General features: G+C 44.1%; 1 protein-coding gene and 1 long non-coding RNA gene across 5 annotated transcripts in view; one reads left to right on the top strand and one right to left on the bottom strand.

Moving 5' to 3' along the window:
- LOC135415656 (USP6 N-terminal-like protein) overlaps positions 1-22,731 on the top strand; it is a 77,925-nt gene that overhangs the window by 14,660 nt on the left and 40,534 nt on the right. Inside the window, exon 3 of one of the 4 annotated variants that reach the window (XM_064657662.1) lies at positions 1,352-1,495. The exons of the other annotated variants lie outside the window; for them this stretch is intronic. The gene's annotated coding sequence lies outside the window, so the exon portion shown is untranslated. The remainder of the gene's footprint in view (positions 1-1,351; positions 1,496-22,731) is intronic. 4 annotated transcript variants of the gene reach the window in all.
- Positions 3,918-15,224, bottom strand: LOC135415662 (uncharacterized). Its single transcript, XR_010431224.1, has 2 exons — positions 14,857-15,224; positions 3,918-7,939 (listed from the first exon to the last, which is right to left on the bottom strand). It is a non-coding gene; the product is annotated as an uncharacterized LOC135415662 (long non-coding RNA).

The following is a 22,731-nucleotide window of genomic DNA, read 5'->3' as shown; positions in this document are numbered from 1 at the left end:
AGTGTTGCAGCTGTCTCCTCCTCTCTTACCCAGCTGCCGCTTCAGGGACAAACTCTCTTCATACGCCTCATTGCTTTCACCAACTGCTCCTAACCACTCTGGGTCTTGCACTGGCTTCTCACATAACAGCTACCTTTCAGAGGTAGAAATATCTTCTTCTTGTTCCTGCATCTCCCCTGATGTTTCCATCACTCCTTTTACAGAGGCATCTTTGTTACCATTAACTGTTAGTGCTGAAAGGACCAGACATCTGAGAGTGACACCAGAGAGTGGATGACTGTGTTCAAAGCCTTTGGTACTTACTTCTCTGAAAAAATGAGACTTGACTCCACATGTGGGCATGTAAATATTTGTTTGCTGCTGCAGATTAACTCCCGCAGTTTTTCTTTATCTTTCTTCTTCTTTCCTCCCCTCCCATAGCAGACAATTGCACAGTAGCTTTGTCATGGTTCCATTAAGAAAACAAAGAGAAATCATTCAGTGTTAATTTTCTTCTGAATGTTTGGAAACCAGAAGAAAGAGGGCAAGTAGCACTAGGAATTTAGGTGTATTCTGCATTTGGTCCAAGTGGGTATATGTTGCCTGCGGGTAATGGAGCTGTATCTTTGTGAAAGAACTGGGGGTGAAACAAAATTTTAAGTGCTGTTTCAGTCATTGGAGTAGAAGCACCATGAGAATCAAGGTAGGAGCACCCATCAACTGTCTAGAGCAGTAATCTTCCCAAGGGAATTAATCTAGTTTAACTTGATAAAAAAATTTATGCAGTGGGGGAAGTCTCTGCCATTTCCTGTTAAGCTTCCTGAGAAGACTAGGAAAAAATAAGTGCCAAAATGACACTCTTCTCTCCAAGGGGGAGGGGGCATATGTTTTCCGAAGACTTGTTAGTATCTCCTGTTGAAAAAACATCAGCTGGCAAATCAGGATTGTTGTAGCTACTCAAATTTCCATAGCTCCTGGGGACTTTCTAGTTACAAACTTATTTGCAAATCCGGTGTACATGTGGGATGCAGAAGATCTCCTGTCTCCCAGTGTTGCTGCAGTGCTCGGCCCCACACTTGCCATCCATCTGATGGCCTGTGGATATAGACACTTCATAAGTTTGAAGCTTTTCCTTAGGGAAAGTTTGTGGGTGGCTGGTTTTTGTGGGATTTTTTTTCCTTTTTTTCCCCTCACATTGCTAATTATTTCAGGGAAACTCCTATCTTATTTGTGCTTTCTCCCCAAAAAATAGTTCTTTTCCTGTCCGTCTCTTGCCCTCAGAGGCCAGAAGAACACTGATATGTTAGGAAAGCAGTCTCTGCTTTAAATGGCCTTAAGCACGTGAATATTCAGCTCAGTTTCCTTTTTACAGTGACTTGCTACAAAATGACCAGGAATGTCAGGGCATCCCTGGTTCAGCTTTTCTTCTGACCCTCAGATGAAAGGAAGGAGGGTTTCATTCCAGCAGCTGAGTGCTTGAAGAAGGAAGTGTCTACCTCGAGCTTTGAGTACACTGGTAGGAAAACATTTTTTCTATCAGTGAATTTTTGCTGGTGTCGTTGAACTATGCTTAAAGTATGTGGGCTTATATTGTAATCTGCTGGTAAAGGTACTGTGAAAATAGCTGTCCTGGGTTGGACCAAAGGTGAACTGCTAATTTCCAAATGAATACCCTGTCTCCAGTGGTGTTAGTGGAGCTGCCCTGGAAGGAGCTGGATGGAGGCTGAGCAGCCTAATTCAGCATTCTATCTGCTGTAGTTTGACATTGTGCCTTGCAAATGTGCTGGGTTTTTGAGCAGGCTGAGGTCTGTGCTTAGCTGGCAGCCTCCAGCCCCAGGTACTCAAGCAGGTGAGGAGTCTGTGGCTGAATGCTGAAACCCAGATCTGCGTGTGAGGTTGCAGCAATGGAAATTCTGGCAGTCTGTGGGTTACCTGCAGCAGAGAACAGAGCTGACTTCTGCAAGGGTCAGATCGCCGTTTTTGAAATCTTTGTTTATTGCAGGTGAGCAGTTGCAGCACGCGGGTCTGATCCGTGGGCATTCCGCGGTTCGTGCGTACACAGCGGAGTGTGAGGTGCCAGTGTCAGTGTCTCTGTGTGGTTTCACATGCAGAGATGTCATGCAGCCCTTGTGGACGGTCAGTGTTTGGTGACTGTCTAAATTGCTGCTTATCCCTGGAGGTGGCTCTGCTCTGCTTTGCTCTGTAATTACTTGCCATGCAATGTGTGCTTCCCAGCAGCTTTTTAAAAATGGCAGTTTTTGAAAGGGAAGATAAGGAACAGTGGACAGATGGACATCTCTGAGGGCTGCTGGTAGTGGGCAGGGGAATGGTTTTAGCCCCGGTACTTGCATGAAGCATACTCTCCAGGCAGATCCCACTGTGACTCTTGATGAAGTTTCCCTTTTCTTGGCTGGCTCATTGGAAAACCCTTTTCACTCCAAGTTTTCTTTGGAAAGAGAAACGCCCACACAGATGGCTACTCTTCAGTTGTCATTTATGTTGAGATTTTTTATGTTCCTTTTTGCATTACTCTCAGGTGAAACCCAGATTTGCAAAAAAACCCATATAGCAGAATTAGAGAGAAATGAAACAGTAAGGATATTCTGCTTTTTCTCTCTAAACTGGGAATGCAGTGGGCTATCTCATGTCTTATCAGTTCATAAGGGACTGTGTTGCTTTTTCTTTTTGGCTGAGTTTCCTTGTAGTTCACTTGTTTGTTTTCCTCAGAGAAAAGACACAGCTTTCATTAAGAGTGGTTTTGGCTATGTTTTGCTGCTTGTTGAGACTGTCTGAGTGGTGCCACTTTTTCCAGACAAGCGCCAGTGCTCTGCTTTGGAGTCCTGCTGGTCTAATCTGGGTTGGGTTTTTTTTTCCTCCTAAGTAGCTCTTGGAATTGCTAGATTGATAAATAATAAGTGTTTTTAGGTCTTTGAGGTATTGTAACAGAGGGGAAAGGAAGGAGAATGATAGCATTACTGGAAGACATGGGTTTGGTGTGCTGGTGATTTATGAAAATGAAGTTACAGTCTCTTGCTTGTGTCCTTTGCTGGGATCCGGGATGTTGTGAATGGTGTGGTCCATAAAACCAGAGTGGTCTTGCATTGCTCCTGGCCTTTTAGCCATAGAGAACAAGCAAAGTGAAGTCACAGCTGGCTGATATGCAGCTGTGGTTGGACTTAACATGCCTTGGAGGCTCCTGTACCAGGCTACCAGGGTGCAGGAAGATGAGACTGAGAAAGAAGGTGAAAATGGGAACCTGAAATGGCAAAGGTTTCTGGTGGGTATCTATAATTGTGGCTTGTTGTCTATTTCTTTGTTTATTTATATAACCCATTTCTTTGTTTATTTATCTAACCCTGAAAAATTGCTGTGGCAGGGCCCGTGGTAGGCTTTGGGAGGCTGGGAAAATGCCAGCACAAGGCTAGTACTTCCAGGTATATTATTCCTGAAATAGGCATTAAAAAAAAAAATCTAGGATAGCTGTTTTTGGGGTTTCAGTGGTCATGCTTTGAGTGGAAATAAGAGGCTTTCTGAGGAGGGCAGAGACTAGCACATGCACAGCATGTGACGGTGCTGCCAGTGCTGCCATCAGCCCCCATGTGTTTCCAAACCTCCATGTTGCATGGTGAGGACCACACCAAGGAGAAGCACAGTCCCCTAGGGATTTAGCAGGTTGCATCTAAATCAAAGAGGATTTTTTAAGGGATCCACAATCCATCCTTCATTCTGTGTTTTCTGCCCTAGCATGATGCAAGCAGTCCAGGTGTGGCATCTGGGCTTGTCCCACTTTCAGGTGGGAGCTGCAGTAGGAGCATCGAGGTGGGGAGCACTGGGGGCTGCATCCCTGCATGGCACAAGTGCTGGCAGCTGCCAAAACCCCTGCACCAGTTTTCTGGATTAAACTGGGTAAAAAACAAGCTTATGAGAGCTGGGATAAATGGCTTGACCATGGTGATTTTCTTTTTGGTCTTTATTTCCTAGTGTGCAACTGCTGTAATTCTTCTGTGTTACTTTTATCATTCTTGATTTCTGAAAGTATGTTTTCCTTTTTTTATTCTTTTCCTGAGGGTTCTGGGCAGTGATTTCCAAAGCTATTGTGGTGTGCATTTCCCCTTCACTCCCAGAAGCAGATTTCATTTTTGAATGAATAGCTCAGCATTGTTCACTCTGTCTTCCACTTTTATAGGCTTTTTTTTAACCTCCTTTGACTTTGACTAAAACAGTCTCCTAAATGCTTCTGGAGTCTTGTGGGTCACATAGCAGAAAATATTTTTTTCCTGTTAGAGAAGGCCTTATATTCAAAGCTCCAGGCAGGAAAGCTGCCTTTGTAGTGCTTACATTTGAGTTTATGAAAGTGTGATTCTTGTGTAGCTTTTGCTTGGTTTTAGCCAGGTTTTGGTTAAGATTGTGCCAAGTTCACCTTTAAGCAGGACTTCATAACCTTGACAGAGTTGACTTTCGTAGAAACATTTCTAGTGACATAATAAACCCTTTCTACACAGCATCTCACATGTTAAATTTGTTCTACTCTTCCAGACCAATGCTTATTTTCAAGCTCACCCAATTCCCTCCAGAAATAACAGGTTATTAATAGGATCTGTATATATATGTGTTTACCAGGCTTGACATAGCTTTGCATCGAAGCATTCCTTTACCTACATTGAACTCAGAAGCTGAACCCTGTGGTCAGCATGGTGTACATCTGCAGACCTCCCTTGGTTTGTTCAGAGCATGATCTTCTGGCTGTGCAAAGACTTAAGTTTGCTTCCCTAATTTAAAATAAGCTGCAGTAATGAATTTCTCCACTCAGATTTTTTTTTTTTCCCGCTAAGTATCTTTTATGTGAGATGTGGGTTTTTTTGCATGTTTGGATTTTCCCCTTCCCTTTGAGCACTGAACAGGGGTGAAAGGCTTTGGTTTACATGAGCCCAGGTAGATGATACTTTTGGCATTGCAGTGGCATCTCCTAGGATGTGTCTGACTTCTTCCCCTCTCTGCAGTGATTACTGATCTTATCAAGGGGGAACTCCTGGCCTTTGGGTACTGGGAGTCTGCTGATCCATCAGTGGGAGGACTGTGATGAGCAAACTACTCAGGGACAGGATGTGAGCCACCACAGCAAGTCACTGAGATCTTCTCAACCACCAGCTCATTACCATGACCTTGATGCTCAGGAGATAGGTTTCCTAAGTGTTTACCTGAACACAGGATCCCAGTACTTGTTGCAGCTGACCAGCTAAGTTGGATGGGCTAGAGCAAACAACATGCTCCTTGGCTCTTGTGTCCCTTAGGATAGGGGGAAAAAAAGTAAAAACAGAACTGGTGGAGGTGGAGAATGGGGCACATGTAGATTAATAACCTTTTCTCAAGTCCTTTTTCTGTTTTATCCTTTGAATAAGCTTTTTTTTCCCTCAGTGTAACAACAGAATTTTGCAATAAAATCCACATGTGAGAAACCAGTGGTGCATCTTCTAGTCAAAACAACCTCAATGTCATCTGACTATTTAAATGGCCATAGAGAAGTGTTTGGATTAAGCAACTAGTAGTGGAATGAATTAGTGTCTCCCCTTTAATGATGTAATGATGATGCTGTTAGAGAAACCACAAGAGAGAAACATTTCTCAGAGCATCTCTTCTGAGTTCATGTGTATAAACTGCAAACTCAAGTATTTTTAATCACAGTTAAAATGGTTCTGGTTTTTTTGGGGAGATGCTTTTTCTCAGTTAGGTTTTGTGGCCGGGCAGCCAAGTGTGCTTGCTGCTGGTGATGGGTTGGTCTCAGAGCAGAGGAGCTTGTGTCCTCCTGTCTCAGTCATTGTCCTCTTTTCAAGTCATGGCCTGCTGTATCAGCCCCTCTGAGAAGCTTGGTGATAGGTGTGGATGGATATTAATTATTTTCTTCAAAACTGTGTGGTGTTTGCCTGTATTGACCTGGAGTTATACTCTAAGCATGGTGATGACTTTTATTTCCATAGGAAAATATGCACTTTCTTTCCTTCTTTAGTCTAGTTTGACTTAAGATTACTCTAAGCACCTGTTATTTTGACTGTTTTCAGATACCAGCCAAAAATATTGGTGTTCAGCCTTCAGAAGACTTTATGTGTAGGTTAAACAAGGGAGTATTTTATTGAAGGACCTAACCCTGGCACTGCAGCATCCCTTAGGTAGGTGTAGTGATGATTACCTAAAGATGCCAAAGGCCTAGTAAAGTCAGAAGTTGGTTATGCTAATCCTTGAAAAAAATGGTTAGAAGTCAATTTAAAAAATGTAATTTTCAGAAGGACTAGTATTTGACAATTGTTTGAATATTATTTGAGGGAAAATGCCATTTCCTTCTCTTTCTACCACCAAAATTGCAGATTCCCTTCAAGCCTCCAAGGCAAGACGATCAGTAGTCATCTCCATGCTGCAGTGGTTTCTCTGTCTCTTTTTGCCTGGTATATTAAGAACCCTCCTGATAGGCTGGCTTGTATTTAAATTAGTTTATCCTCTATCTCAGTTATGAAGCTCTCTTGGATATACATTTAGTCTTAGCATTGAGAGAGAGCATTTCTGTAAGTAGCCATTTCTGTAAGTGGCACGTTAATTGTGAAAAAACATTAAAAAATTAAAAAATTAAAAGGGGAAACAAAATGCATGGACTATACATCTTGCTTGAGCTTTCTAGCCTTAGAAATTTGGCAGGCATGTTGTGAAAGAGACTCCTGCTTTCCTGATGGAAACCCTTTGAATTAAACTTTCTTTGAGTTGAAGGACTTTGTGAGTCTGGTATGGAAAAGCCTGCAAGTGTACCCGGCTCACCGTGTCTCTGGAAAAACCAGCTGCTGTGTCTGCTTGAGTGTTTGTCCTGGGGATCGACCCAAAAATCTGGTTTTTTACATTGCTTGAGCAGAGTATCAGGCTTGGCACACTTTGTCATGCAAAATAATACCGATAGATTTGGCAGCTGGCACACCTTTCAAAGAGCCTATTTTTATAAAGTTGCCATAACTCATTAATTATGCTGTTGAGGTAATGATAGTGGTATACTGGTATAGCTAAAACAGCTCCTATAAAACCAAGCATCACTTCGGTTCTGTTCTACCAATTTGGCATGCTGCAGAGGTACAAGGTACCTTCTCCCTCATCGTTGGTATCTGTGATAAAGTAGTCCCCTGCTATCCCTATTAAGGTTGCAAAAGCCACAAGGATGATGCATGAGAAAACAGACTTGGTGTTAATAAATTAGAGGCTAGATCATGAAATCATAGAGCAGTTTGGGCTGGACAGGACCTTAAAGATCATCTAGTCCACCTCTCCTGCCGTAGGCAAGGACACCTTCCACAAGACCGGGTATAAGATGCCTAATGCTTTCTTAATAGCTGCAGTTGCATACATGAAAATATGATTTACTTATTGATATGATAACACCCTGCAAAGTGAATGCAGTGTGAATTTTTACCTGCGTAAAACCTTACCTGTAGACATAACTATTCATTTTTATACTTAACTATTAGTATATCTAATGAAGAATTGTGCTGGATATTGGACTGAACTTGAGAAGTCACAGTGGTTGTGCTTACTGAGTACTTTGTAAAGCTGCATTGATCTGCAAATTGAGCAATCACCTCCTTTTTGGTGGAAATGTGACCCTAACAAAGAGAAGTCTTTGGATTAATTTTTGTTGCATATTGTTTTCTTTCCAAATCTAGAATTACAGTTTATGAAAGTAGCAGGGAGACAGAGGCTTATCAGATGTTCTTCAGAGGATTTTGGGGACACCCTCCGCAGCACAGAGGCAAGGAGCTGTCAGCCTTCTCAGTTTGGTCAGCTTGTCCCCAGTGTGCTCCGTTTACAGCGCAGATGCTGGAGGGCACCAGCTCAGTGTGTGCTCTGCAAGCTCTGCACTAAAACACTCTGCTGGTTTGAGGTAAATGTAATTGCTGTCTCTTTTTCCTGGAGGCTGAGCTATTCGCCTTCCCTGGAAACCAAGAGAAAAAAAACAGCTGTTATTAGTAGATCAAAAAAGAGCAATCTAGCAGCCAGCCTAATGCACAGGTCATGCCACAGCCTGGAGCTGGGCTTTTTGTTAAGAGCAACTCAAATAAGAAAAGTGAGCAAACCTCCGAACAAAACAGAAACCAAAACTAACAAAGGAAGCATCTGTTATTCAGATGAACTGATATAGGTGAGGGAGGAAAAAACAGTCATCAGAGACTTCCAAAGGCTTGCTGCTTTGGCCAGAAATCTGCAGCTTGGAGATGGCAGGCATTTTATAGTTTCATGATGATGATGCAGGTGTTTCTATGGTGCAATCCTAGGCAAAAGCAGGCTGGGGCATGAAAAGTGACAGACAATGCTGAGCTAGGATGCAGGAAGACCAAGACTCGGGTCTTACTCTGTTTAGAAGAGTTGAGATGCACGTCTACAGGACAGCTCTGTTTCTGTTCTCCGCTGTGTTTTTGATACAACGAGAAGTACTGTTGGGAGGAAGGAAACCTCATCCAGTACTGGCCTCCATTTGCAGCTGGCATGCTAAAACAGAGCGTGACACTGGTGTGTGGCGGCGCTGAGGGACTTGCTTCGCCACTCTGCATGAGCATCTCTCCATGGTGGCATGATAGGAGCCCTGGTTTGCAGGACACCTAGCTTCAGGCTGAAGTGGGCTGGTTTACAAGTCTAGCACAAGGCAGAGATGCTCAGGTTAGTGGACCAGAGGACTGGTTACTCTGCTAGTTGCCAGAAGCCCAACTGGTTTGAGGTGGGAGAAGAAACAAGAGGAATTGTTGTTTTAGCTGGATGCCGAATATAAAGAGCGAGTACGATATGCCCACAGGCTGCATCGTCGGCACATAAACCTAGTGAACAGGAGAGAGGACAGACTGCTTGTATTGGCACTGCTGTCAGCTCTCATTTTCTCACAGCTGGGGGACCATGAATGCACAGACCCCATTTATGGGATGTCCTGGTTTTAACCTTCTCAGCGGAGGGATTTGTCGGCCCTGAAACATAACATGTTTCTGTGTGCACCTTTCCAATAGCACAGGGTTTCACACCTCTTTGCTGAGTGGTCCCTGCCAGCCCCAGAGCTGGCCAGTGGCATGATGCTTATCTGCACCTCTTTGTGGAGCGAGAGATGCCTGGCCCGCAGTTTTTAATAGCGATCATCACTCTCATTATTTTTGTCTGCAATGTCCATAGAGCTCAGATTTTAATTTAATCAGCAACTGGTGAGAGCATCCTCATAAAATTTTTGTAACCTATCATTTTAGTACCTTAGAAGTCTTGGCTCCTTGTACTCAGAAGTGAGTATAACCTCATGTGAAAGTACATGAAACACTTGAGACAGCTGTCTAGAATAGGAAGCACAGGAGGAGCATGAAGAAACAGGAGGACTTTGTCAGCCTGGTTGGAAAATAGCTACAGCAGAGACAAAATACTTCTTTTTATGTGCACATGCAGTTTCTGACATCAAGGCAAGCTGCCGTGGCTTAGAGGACAAGTTGTATGATCTGCATAAAGTCCTTATGATTTCCCATCTGAAGGCAGAAGTGGCTAAAAACCTTCAGAAGAAAGGACCTCTGTCAGATTTTGTTGCTGCTAATTTGTTCTGGAGGGTTGGTTGCCACAGGGAGAAGGATTATTGAGATCTCTGCTCTGTGTTACCTGGTTCAAGCGAGATGGAGATGTCCTCTGTGTGAGCCATTTACTTCTTCCCTGGACCTTGCCTGCATTCATGCATCTTCTGACAGAGCAGCCTTAAAGTCGAGTGGATCAGCTTCCTCCCTCCCATGAACCTTTCCACTATTAATGAGAGATGTTTTCTGTTTTGCAGGAAAAACACAGCCACTCTGGCAGGTTTGTTTGTGCCAGGTTTTGCCTTGGATACGTAGTGAAAGAAACGAACAGCTTGAAAACAGTGCCCTGGTCCTTTAAATCATCAAGGACAAGTGCAGGAGTAAAGTGGCTTAAAACTCGCTCTATTCAGCAGGATGGCACAACATCGCCTTTCTATTCCTTTTAAGTGTACTGGTTTTCACAGCCTTCCAGTGTCATCCACCAGTTAATGGCTGTGGAAGTGTTTGCTCTGTGTGGGAATGCTGTGGTGTAGAGAGCTGATTCTGGTGTGTCTTCCTGGAAGTTCGTCCTGTCTGGTGATGCAAGAGTTTTGTAAGTACGATCTGCTTGTTGCAACATCTAAGATTGCAGTGGTTGGTGTGGCAGGGATGTCCAAGCAGTTGGAGATGCCTCTTGCCTTCAGATTTCCTCTGTAAAGCTTGTGGCCCATTAATGATGAGAGCAAGTGCCTTTTGTAATGGGCAGATAGTTGTAGATGCTGGATAAATTTTGTGCCACTCAGTGGCGATCTCAGTCCCAGAGTTTGAGCTGCCTTTGGGTTGATGAAGGGCTGCTGCTCTTGTTCTTGTCTTTTAGAACACTTGCAATTTCTGTTTCAGAGTGACACACTGTGGAAAAGACAGGACTGTCTGTGTCTCACTGCTTTGGGCTCTGCACCAGAAAAAACAGTGTTTCCCCTCTGAATCCTTTGCTCAGGAAAGAGAAGATGGTGGTTATTATCTGCAAAGACTGTTGGAAGTATCTGTAATCCCTTCTTGGTCTGCTCATGTTTCAGAGCCCTGGCAGAGATGGTCTCTTAAGATGTCTGGTCAAAGGACTTAAATGTTGGGGCCCAGTCTCCCAGCTTTGCTGTAATGCCCACATATGGTAGCTCGAGAGTGAAAGACCTGTCACGCTGGCTCCAGCCAAGATCCAACTCAGCCAGTATCCCCTCCCCTGGGGACAACCAGAGTGGATCCTCAAGGAAGGAGAATTAGTCACTGAATTTAATAATTGCAACAGTCTTGTTTTCCTGCACTTTGCAGATACTTTCTATAACTCACTCTGAGTAGAAGAACATGCTACAGGGCAATTGTGGGTCACTTGAAAGAAGCATTTCCTCCTTCTGATTGTCTTTTTTCATCTGCTGTCTCATGGTCTTTCTCTGTGCTCCTAACATGGTTTGCATGACAGCAGTGGCTCCTGTTTTCTTTCTTGCCTTGGTACGTAGATGCCTTTTTTTGTGATGCCCACAGCTTAATATTTCGTGGCTATATACTCTCTGCCTTGACCGTGCTGCTCTGGAGTCAGCATTTAGGTAAATGCTTTGTGGACGCTTTGAAGAGGATTAGAACTGATCTTCTAGTTGCAGGGAAAATAGAGTAATGGCAGACTCACTTGAAAAAAGCATTCTGTGCTTCATCGTGTTGACTTTCTTCCTGGAAGAGTTGTTGAACATACCAAAGAGAAGGAATTTAGAAACATGCCATGTGACCCAACATCTATTACTCAGCAAGCATTTTTGTCACACATCTTGCATTTACTCTCTTGCTGAAACATTAGGCAGTTTATCAGTGTTTCCATTCTGTAACTGGACACCCCTTTGGACTGGCTTTCCAGCCAAAACCAAAGTGAGAGCAGTGTTTGCTAATGACATGATCTCAGCAATTCATCTAGATGAATTCAGAAATTGGCTGCTCTCTCCATTTGTTCACTTAGTTTAAAGTACTGAAAGCCACAAATGAATTTGTTTCTGTTTTCCAAGTGCTGTGATAAGAAAATAACCAGCCCTGTTTCCTCAAATTTTCCAGAATTTATGTCCATACACATAAAAAAATCCAACACATCTAAAGCCCAACTCACATGTTCCTATACAAGAGCACTACTGCTTGACATGGCTTGATGGAAATAATGGTGTATCCAGTGAATTGATTGTCATGTTCCACAATAGATAGTACACTTTATAGCAGCTTAATTTCCTGTGGCGTGTGGGGAGGACAGGTGTGTATTGGCTGTGGGTTTTTCTGATCTCCCCTCAGCAAAGATTTTTATTTGAATGTCTATGAATTTCTTCTTTGTGCATATAGGGGTATTGCTTCGTATGGGCTATGGAGGCAAAGGGGAAGCTTCGCCAGTTACCATGATTGGTGAGGGCTCTTGCTCGAGGTGACTGACGAAGGGAGCAGGCTAAAAGTTAAGTCTACAGATCTCTACTTCTCTGCTAAACCTTGTGTTGTCTCGGTGTGGTCTGTGTTAAGAGGATTGGAGATCCATCAACAGCAATAGAGTAGAAACTGTGTGGAGACTCGTTTTGGTGAAACTTTTCCTGTGTGTCTTGATTTCTCTTTCCAATAAGATTTCCTTAAAACTCACTCTCCATTTTCTGGTAGCTGGTGCTAGATCAGATTGAGAAGGGCCTTTGTCTATGGCAAGGGCTCCCAAACACCAAGATGACTAATTGATGATGGCTCTGAGCAGAGGAAATCGCCTGCCTGATTGAGTGCTGATAGTTTGGTGGGACATTTCCTCTCCTCCTGCTTTTTGGGTTGTGCTACAATACCTGTCATAGTTTCCTGTGAGACTGGTATCCGCTGTGCGTGTGGGATTTGTTCTTCACCTGGGACCAGGATGTGTCTGATGTTTCTTTAGGAATAGCAGCAGCAAAACCAGGTGGCTGTCATTTGCTCTCTAAAAAGCATTTCGTTGCTGTTTTCCGCTATACCACAACACAGCACTGCAGACTTCTGTCTCTTGATCCAAGTGCAAGTAGCTTTCTTTGGTTCTTCGTGTTCCTGAAGAAACTCGTGGCGATGCAACACCAAAATTCTGCTGTTTAGGTTGAGGTATGCCAGGGACTTGTCCTTCCCCTGAAGGGGTGGCAGACATTATGCATTAACCAAGGTGACTTGCCACAGTGTAGCTGGCATTAGTGGTCCTGGGAGCTAAACTTCTGTGGGTCTTGCGCTGTGAGATGAAACTCGGCACAGTCTGGCTTTGCAAAGCAGAGTGAAATGCTGCTGGAGAACTTACTCCTGAAGCTCTGCCTTCCTGCTGGAGCAGATCCTGTGAAGTGCCAGCCTCTGATGATCTAAAGTCAACAGGCTGCTGTCCCACAAGGTGCATGGTGCAGGGGATGGAGAAGCCTTGTGGCAGGTTGGGAGCAGGGAGCATCTGTGGTTGTGTGAGCACGTTATGTACCCGTGCACCAGAGAGTGTCTGTCAAGGCTTGGGTTTACAAACAGAGGAGCTCATTAGCTAGAGCAGCCGGATGATGTGGCAGAAGGCCCAGGTTTGGGTAAGCTTTTAGGCAGCTGCTCAAAGGAGGAGGCAATGGTTGAAACATTCATAGACTTGACTGTGAGCAGACTCTTCCCAGTTGCGTCATCCATGGTGGAGATGAGGGAGCACAGCCAGGAGCTGCTATACTCATCCCAAGAGAGGTGGCAGGGAGCAGCAGGCTCCAGAGTTAATTCTCTTCCTTAATTTTCATAAAAAATTTCTGCCTTCAAAAGCCTAAATGAGCAGAGGCCTGCTAGAGCAATACAAAAAGTGTCAGCCTTTCCTGTTTTTTTTCCCCATCCTGTAAGGTTCATATGGAGGAGAGTGCTCTTAGGGTCTCAAGAAAAATAGCAACAAAACAATACTAAATGCTGGCTATAAAAAACCCACTTTTTTCTTGCGCATGTTACGATACAGAAATGGGGGCATCTCGTGCAAACCCCTTGTTATTTTAGCTTTTATTCTTTGCTGCTTACATAAGTTTAATACTCTTTTTTTATATTTTCCCCTTAATATTTAGAAGTAAGGGCACAGTAGTTCAGCCTCTGAACAACCTTCTGTCTTTGCATGTCTCACAAGACGGCCAGCAGTTGTGCTGATACCTGGGTTTATGGCTCCATGTCCCACACGAGCTAGGAGCTCATCTGGTTGTGATCATTTCCCCAAATTGTTGTTGTCTTGATTTCATTTATAAGCTTTCTCCTGTTTTCCTCATGAAAAGTTACACATTGGATGGTGTCAGGAGCAGAGTTAGGAATTCGAGAACTACTGAGCTTGTCCTCAGTTGACCCGCTCACGTCTCTCACCCTGACAGCCCGTGTTAGCAAAGATGACAGTGTGTTAGCGGGCAGAAATAAATTTTCTGCTGTTTGAGGAATTGGCTAATCATTACATACCTCAGTTTCCCCATTTAAGAATCTATTCTTTAAATCTTTAAAACTGCCTATCTTCTCTCAAGCTTGCACCTCTTTCAAACAGGCATGAATTTTGTTATAAAAGTCCTCTGCAGCAATGCTGTTGTGAATCCAATGCTGCTTCCTACAGACAGGCTGAAAATGTCTTTCTATGCATCATTTGGAGAATGGCCTGCATAATAGGATAGGACTTAAAATTTTCTTTCCTTTTTTTTTTTTTTGAGGTACTTTTGCAGATGTTGTGGTTAAAGGGTTCTATTTTTAAAACCTTTCATCTTGGAATGTGGCTCCATAACAGTATGTAGTGGGATTTGGAAAAAAGTCTGGTAAAATTGTATATAAGGGATAGTGAAACAGTTAGGTCATGTTAAAGTTGTTAGACTTTCTGGTGCTGATGCATGTGTTTGGGTTTTTTCCTAAGGAACGTTTTTCTTTTTAAAAATACAAATAATAGACCTTCCATTTTAGACAAATATCCCTTTTTTTGCAATAGTGGGGTATTTTCCCAGCTAATGGCTCTTTTAGTGAGAGCTGCCATGCTCTTTCCATCTGATCTCTGTGCCCACACCTCTGACTATTTCCTTTTCAGGAAGGAGAAGGATGCTGGTGCCGGCAGACAAACTTCAAAAGCTGCCATGCAGGGGGGTGTCACAGTTCTGAGGCATTAGGAATGAGCAAGAAAAAAAAACAACCCCAAAACTCCTTAAACTTTTACTGCCATGCAAAGATAACAGGAAAACTTGCTTCTTGGTTCCCCTACTCCTTGTCACGCTCAAGTACTAAAACTGAATAATCCTGTCATCCCCTAAAAAGAACTTGAGATATTTAGGAACACTCAATAATTTTAAAAGAAAATAGGATGTTTTACCTGTTGGATGCTACAGTTGTGCTGTCGCACTCGGTGACTTCAAATGGGACTTTTGGGTGCTGCTTAGCTGCAGGACACAGGTGATGGGCTCCCTTTCTCCATATGCCATCCTACTGCTGGTGTTTTTCACACTGGAGATCCAAGTGGTACCCAGTATTGTGTTCATCCCCCATTCGTGGGACCCAGCTCCAGACATCCTGGTGAAGCTGAGTTTGAATTAGGTGATGTTTTTCTGTCCCAAGCCTCCTAAAAGGCCATTGAGAGGCAAGGGGAATGGTGTTTTTTTTTCCCAAGAGCATCTGAATGCAATGCCCTAGTTACCATGGTTTTTTAAATGGAGTACTTCAGAGGATGCACAAAAGCATCTTTAGTACTTGCAGTACAAGGAGAATGAAAGGACCTAGATTATGTCAGCACTGCAGAGAGGCTTAAGTGAGTGTCATTCATTCATTGTTAGGAGATGACCCAATTTGGATTGTATTTACGGAGTGGGAGTGGAGAATGGACCTGTTTCAGATTACTTTTGAGCTTTAAATGTACTTGCAGGCTTTGTGTAGGGATTGCATTGGCTCCTGCTGGGTAAACAGAGCCTTTTGGAGGGTGTTGCCCGTGTACTGCCTGAGTGATGCATCCTGCCCTTCCTGGCTAGACGTGTGCTGCCAAAACAGGTTGATTCATGCCACAGTGTCTCCACACGGCAATGTATTGGATGGGGGGAAAATGAGTTGTCAGACAGAACTTGCCCAGCTGATTTTTATTTATTTTATTGCATTTTCTTGCAAGGCCTTTAAAGCCTCCCGTTACTATATAATTTGCAGACTGGGTCCAGCCAAGCAGATGCTTAGCTGAAGGCTGTGACCCTGCAAAGGACTGATGAAGGTAATAGGTTGTGCAGTCTTCACACAGTGGGGTGATTCTCTTTTTGTTTTTTTCCCTCTCCTTTCTGTAAAACAGCAGAGGATCTGTTTAAAACAACACCTCTGTCATGGTCTGCTGCCTCCTTCTTTTCACCTGGCTATGTTGGCAATGTCTGCATCTCCTTCTGGAAGGCTGCTTCCTATCTTTTCAATGGTTTTGCTCCCGCTGAGAGGAATACACCATCTGCAGATCCTGTGAAGGATGTAATTTCTCAGATTTTCTTTTTTTTTCCTTGCAAGGGTTCCTGAAGCCATCAGATCAAACTCAACCCTGACATGATGTAAACTGCTTTGAGAAGTGTCCATAGCAGAAGCTTCTGTGGGCTTAAACCCATCTGCAGATTTGTGAGGGCAAAGTAAGCTGATAAGCATGAAAAACTCATAAGGAACAGGAGCTATGAAGAGCTCAGCCTTTCCAGCAAACACTATGTTCTAGTTCAGATTGGCCTTGTATGAAGACCAGTGGAAATCTGGGTTTCCTTGTAGATGCATTAGCAGCATTCTCCTTCATTTCAGTGGAGCCTGGGTTGCAATCTCCAGCTAACCAATGCTTTAAGCCTGTGCCTCTTCCTCTGGAGAGACTTGTCTACCTTGCATCCTCCACAGGATGGTTTTAAAAGAAGCCCTTTCTCCATGAAGAGGGGGAGAAAGGCATCCATCCCTTCCTACAGCCATCCCAGCAAACTACAGTCTGGTTGTCTCCAAGGGAGCTGTATCCCAGCTCTCATGGTATACAGCAGGATGGTCTCTCAGCAGGATGGAACACTCAGCGGAGGAGGAGAGGGCTGGAAGCACTTGAGGAGACTGTCTGGATTTGCTCCTTTGAAGATACCATCAGCTGCAAAGCCTGGATACATCCAAGCACAAATGCATCCAAGTCCGGGCTGTGCTGGCACCACCTGACAACTTAAGGGAAGTTGTTGCTCTGTCAGAATCTGAATCCAATGCTTTTAGGTTTACAGAGAACCTGCTGGCTGGGAAAGTTTTTCTGTTGTGGGAAAAAGTACTAAAATGATGTTAAATGCAGGTGTACTGCACAGCTGGAGGTAAGGGCATGTGGATGGTCTCACAGGGCAAGGTCCCAGGGGTCTGCCAGCGCAGCACACCAAGGTCAGAGCAGCACCAAGTTGCCTGCAGCAACTACAGAGTGGAGTGTGTAGAGGCAAACTGGCATTTCCTCCTTTTCCTGGCTTTTTCAGAAGTACAGATGGCAGGTTTTGATAACTAAAGGCTTCATACAGAGGTCTGTCTGGCGTGGGAGATGTGAACCTGAGTTCAGGACTGGATGTGTCCCTTTTCTGGTGTAGGAGCTTTAGGCTGATTATTCTGTTCCATTTGTTTTTCCTTCCTGTTTTTTTTTTATTTTTTTTTTAATTCAGATTTCATAGTACTGGTCCAAGTAAAGTATAATGAAAATTGAGTAATTTGTCCTGCTTTTTACACTGCCACTGCTGTGTGTAGTTAGTAGTTTAATGAGAAATGAGGCAAGGCAGAGCTCATTTTGCTCTCATATGGCCAAGCTGCCTCTGCAGGATTTAGGAATAAGACCACAGGAAACACATTGTATTCCTTTGAACAGGATGGAGCCTTTCACATGATTTTTTTTTTTCTGAAACTAATTCTGTAATCTTGATCTGTTATCTAATAGCAGGAAGACTACCTAAACTTGAAAACATATTTCATCTGCTTGGGGAGCAAAAGACTCCATCTTGGTCTGTCTGGAGGGCCCTGGCTCTGCCCCTGGTGCCTTGTTTGGCAGATGCTGGGGGTTGCTGTGCCCAGCACAATGCGTTGTGTCACCTTTAACTTGCATTAGGGCTGGAATGTTTTTCCTCTGTTGCTGTTGGCTTGCTTCCAAGGTATGTTGTGGGCTGTGCAGTGCTTGCCCACACGGACCTCCCCCGAACTTCCCCTCCATCGTGTCTCTCCTACCTGAGAAGTTGCTGCAGAGTAACTTCCCACTGCTGCTTCCCACTTGGTGAAATGTTTGTAGGGCAGTCTGTCGTTCATCGGTCCTGACTGAAAAGCTGACTCCTTCCAGAATTCAGCGGGATTTCAGAAGGAATTATAAAATACCTTTAATGTCAGTGGCTTTGCATCAGGAGGACTGATTATTACTTTTTCCTTCATCCTGCTCGCTTTTGTCCTAGACTTCTTAGGCATGTGCAGATTATAATTTAATTTCCTCTTGAATTTAACAACTTTAAAAGGACTAAAATCAACTGCTGGTTGGAGTTGTGATTGGAGATGCAGAAACTTTCATGTCTTCCTCTTCTACAGCAGATAATGCTTCAAGTGCAAAGGAGAATGGGGGGCTGTCCTTTAAAGCAATCCACTGCATGTCTGCAACCAGAGTCCTGTTTCAAGCCCTATGGAGTAATGTTTTGGGACACCCTTTTAATCTCACGTATGACCCTCAGCTTTCAAAGAGCACAGCTGAGCCTTCTTCGTTGTCTTGCCAAGTTTGAGTTGGGCGTGCTGTGGTCCACAAGCCCAGAGAGTGGCTTTTCTGCCACTGCCCTTATCCCTGATGCTTTTAACCTGGTTTCAGTGTAACACCCTTGTCTGCTTTCTCCTAATAGCTTCGTGCCCCCCTTCACACTAATTTGTATGGGTTAGAAACCCTACAGAGTTAATTTTCTCCTTGCTGGAGAGATGTAGTCCTAAATTAACTGAGGCAAGACAGATGGGACTCTGTCAGCCCTGCCAGCTTTTCATATGCCGGCAACCCGTCAAGGGTAGAAACAGGATGTCTGGTGGCTCGCCAGGATGAGGTTGTTAGTGTATTGCCACAGGGTGGCAAGATTCAGGGGATACAGGGAATGACTCCTTAGAAAGACGGGCTGTAGTAGTTAAGGTGTCCACAAAACAGGTAACATGCATGCTCCCGTCTTCTCGAGGTTGTGGGGTGGTGCAGTCACACAAGGACCTGCCACATGGAAGGGAGAGCCTGTGGATTGACTATGACCAGCCACACAGAACTGGTGACATCCTTGAGCATCCCTTAAGCATGTCTGGGCACGGGAGTCCAGGGAGCCTGGAGTTGCCTTGCTCATCACCTGCCTTTGCTCCTCACTGTTGCATCCTGAAGCTCTGGGGGAGTGTGAGCTCTTTCCTTGGAGGTTCTTGAAAGACAAAGGGCAAAGTGCTACAAACCACAACAGCTTCCACTCTAAAAATACCATAAAAGGCTGTGTCCTTAGAAGCTGGGCATAGGAGCAGTTCCCACCCACATTACAGCAGCATGAGTCACCAGGCTATTGCAACTGCTTTCCATGCAGATGCCCTGCTAAAGATGCACCGAGGAACAGAGGGAGGAACGGGAACTGCTCCTTAGTGCTGTGGAAGTGGTAAAGAGTTAGGAAGAAGAGGATGACATGCAGGCACATGTGAACTTGACCTTTGCTTTCCTTTTGTTAGGTTTTTGTTTGTTTGTTTGGGGTTTTCTGTTTGTTTTTTGGAACTTCCAGCAAATGCTGTTTGCTGATGATTTGAGCCTAAGGCATTTGCAACCAAGAGTCTTCTGAATACACAGAAATGCCAGTTTGCTTTTAGGAATCACAGAAATTGCCACATGAATAATATGAAGCTGGAAAACCCCTCTGACATGGAAGTATGTTTTATTTACTCTCTTTAAGCAAAGTTTTTTTTCTCTCTATCCTCCTTGTCTTCATCTTCTCTGTCGTACCTGAAGCAGAAATGGGCTGTGTGTCCTTGTGACAGATGGTGTAAAAGCACGTCTCCCTTACACTGCACGCTGCTCTTACCCATGCTTTTTATCCAACAAGCAGGTATTAGGGAGTAAATTTGAGTTTGTTTAGGTTTCTTTCCTGAGACTCCACCCACCTGCCCAGGCCCCAGCAAGGCTATGGTTATTGTTTTCCCTTTTCCTTCCCTTCAGCTTGACGTCTTGGCTCTCGGGGTTTACCGGAATAAGTTTGTCAGTGAGAAATTCTATAAAAAGCTTCCTTTATTTAGACACCAACCCAGTAATGACATCATGTGGACACGTCTTCCGAGTTCCACCAGGCTGAGCGGACAGAGGGAGGTGGTGGCTGTGAAGCTGAGCCCTGCCTCTTTCCCAGTACACCCCTGTGGTTCTGCTCAGTGGATGTCCTTCAAAATTACTCCAGGCCCCCCAGCACACTTCTGCATCTCCTTTAGGAAACTTTTTGGTGTTATAATATGGTGTGGTGGTCTGGTTGTCTTCCTGCTCATCACTTTCAGGTTAGTCCTCTGAAGTGCTTTTTGGTGGTACTCACCCTGACGTCTCAGGGAAGCAGAAGGCTTTGCACACACAGTCTCTTTGATGCTACTGAATTTTGCATCAGGCCAATTTCAAATAACTTTGATAGGGAAGCAGGTGGACTAAAGGTACGAATGCCTGCATGGACAGGCATAAAGAAGTGGGAGTGGGCATGTATGAGATGTACTGCTTATTTTATGGTGGAGAGAAGGAGGCCTCTGGGGGGGGGGGGCAGCAGGGTAAGAGTTGACCACCAAAGTAATGGATTATCAAAATTAGTTTGTGTGTGATTTCTTGAAAAAGTATTGTTTTGAGTGTTTCTGAATGGAGGAAAGGCACATGTTTGTTAAGGGTAACAAAGTAGTGACTGTGGCCTGGACAAGGTTTCTGTACCTTCTGGAAAAGTTATTCCTGGATTTCATCTACATCTTTGGAGGAGAAGGCATGCTATGGTGTACTAAGCTTCCCCTTGTACGTGCTCAGTTTGTTAAAATGTTATCACAGGCATTTCCTTACCTGCCTGCAGTAATTCCTGGGTATTTTTCTTTATGATCAGTTAACCAGAGCTTATTTAACCAATGAAAAGGTATAACGGTCTCTGCTGGGGGGCATTTAACTGACCTTCCTTAATTCTGCTTCTCTGGCTGTTGAAGGAAGCCATGAGGTTGCTGTACATCATGGCTTATTGCCCTTTAGAGCTGGGAGATTTTGGGCAGCACACTAACCACTTCTGTCTGTTTATAATGCAGATTTTTCCAGTCCCACCTAGGATCTGGGTGAAATGAGAGGCAGTTTCCAGCCCTGTGCCCTCTGCACTGCTGCTCTATTTGTTGATGTTTTCTCCTTCCCATGTTCACCACCTCGATACTCTGAAGTATTAAAAAATAAAAATAAATCATATTGCACAAATACTCTGCAACTTGGTATGGGGGGCCAAAATACTTTGTTCTCTTTAGCAAGTTATTTTGCAAAGTTAGGTGGTGCTAGAAGAAAATACAGATTTGCAGGTGCCAGTTTCTGACAGTATCTTTCCTTTAGGTAGTACAGAAAAGTGGGATCTTTGAGGGATCAAACAAGGTCTTTTCCTGAAGTTTCTTGCTGTGTTCCCTGGCAAAAAAATCCAGTGTTCAAAATATAACCTTAATTAAAAAACAAACAAATATGTTTTTACCATTGGGAAGTGACATCTGATAATGTTTTCTCTAAAGAAGGGGTGTGGCGATTGGGTATTTTTAGCTGCAGCTATTCTCAAGTTGTTTTGTGACCTTCTGCTAATAATGCATTTCTTTAACACTTTAGAATTTTCGTAGTTCCAGAAGATTTTTCAGACAAAGATGGGGGGAGGAGAAGAAGGAGGAGCAGCCCACAGGCAGTAGAACTATTGAAATCTGTTTGTTTTCTGTTGGATTTTGGTACCTAAAAGGGTGCAATGTTAGAGTTGGGTGCATCTTGTGAGGGATCTTTCCCAGCTGAGAGGCATGGCTTATGCTTCAGGTTTTCCTCTGTCCTGTGAGCAACTGTGAAATTGCCACTGCCTGCTTCTTAAAAGCAGTTGAAAACGAGATCAAAAAAGTGAATTGGGACAAGTTTTTATAGTTGAAAGAGGAAAGCTTGGACAGAGGAATGATGTGCTAATGGAGAGGCTGTAGTCCAGGAATCCCATGGGAAGGCAGGTGTAAGGAATGGCAGTTTAAATTTCAGGTCTTTGTGGTTTGGGCTGTGGCTGACTGTCTGGAGGCTCTTAGGATTTACCTGCAGATGTTGTCTCTGAGATAAGAGAGCCAATAAATTCCTGTGTGAAACCTGAAAGTCCTCAGTCTGATGGGCTTCTCCTCACCTGTTGTTGATAGACTGAAAAGCCAGAACAGATCCTGAGAGTAAAGAAGCTGGACCTGGGCTTTTGTGAACATCAAAGAGGCCATGAAAAAGCTTCTCAAAGACAAGTGTTATGAAAAGCAGGAGAGTCTTTTCAGTTTGGGTTGCTGATGCTGTCTGTCTCTTGGTGATCTGGCTTTCCAAAGTGAACAGCCGAGTTAGGTGTTTCCCCAAGCTCGCCTCTGATGGCACTGTGGGAGGAAAGCAATTAAGCCGAGTGTAAACAATAAGGACACACAGGCTCGAGGGCAAGAGAGCAGGAGTAAGATATGCAAGAGGTGCCCGTGCTGCATCTGTGGTGCACTGCTCCATCACAGTGGGCATCAGGGAAGTTGAACCTGGTGATGGGGCTGGAGAGGTGTTTGGCTTAGGCTGAACCTGAGGAAGGGACAAGGAAGGTGTTTTAAGTTGTTGTTTACTTGTTTCTATATATTTTATTTTTCAGAACCCAGATCAGTTATCAATGGTTTCTGCTAATTGTCAATAAATGAAATGAAATTAAGGAAACATTCCCTGAGCTGAGGCTGTTTTGCTTTCCAGCAAATCCTTTCATGCTGCGGTGCCTTTTTAATGACCACAGGCACTGTGACAGACCAGCCTACTGAAGGTGTTGACACTGCATGTGGTCACTGGTCCAACCTTGAGACAGAAAAAAAAAAAAAAAGGGTTGCTGCTCTGCAAAAACATGAGCCCACATCCTGCAGCTGCTGGCTGGGGACAGTGGCTTTGGGGGTGTTTGCAAGCCCCACACTGCTCTGGGGCTGGGCAGGACTTGCCCCAGTAAAGGGGATTTTGCTTGAAAGGGGTTATGGATCATTCAACATTAGAAACTTGCCA

The sequence above is a fragment of the Pseudopipra pipra genome, chromosome 6 (assembly GCF_036250125.1).
Source record: "Pseudopipra pipra isolate bDixPip1 chromosome 6, bDixPip1.hap1, whole genome shotgun sequence".
NCBI classification, from domain to species: Eukaryota; Metazoa; Chordata; class Aves; order Passeriformes; family Pipridae; genus Pseudopipra; species Pseudopipra pipra.
The sequence above is the reverse complement of the archived record's forward strand: the minus strand, read 5'-3'. Positions and strand labels throughout refer to the sequence as shown.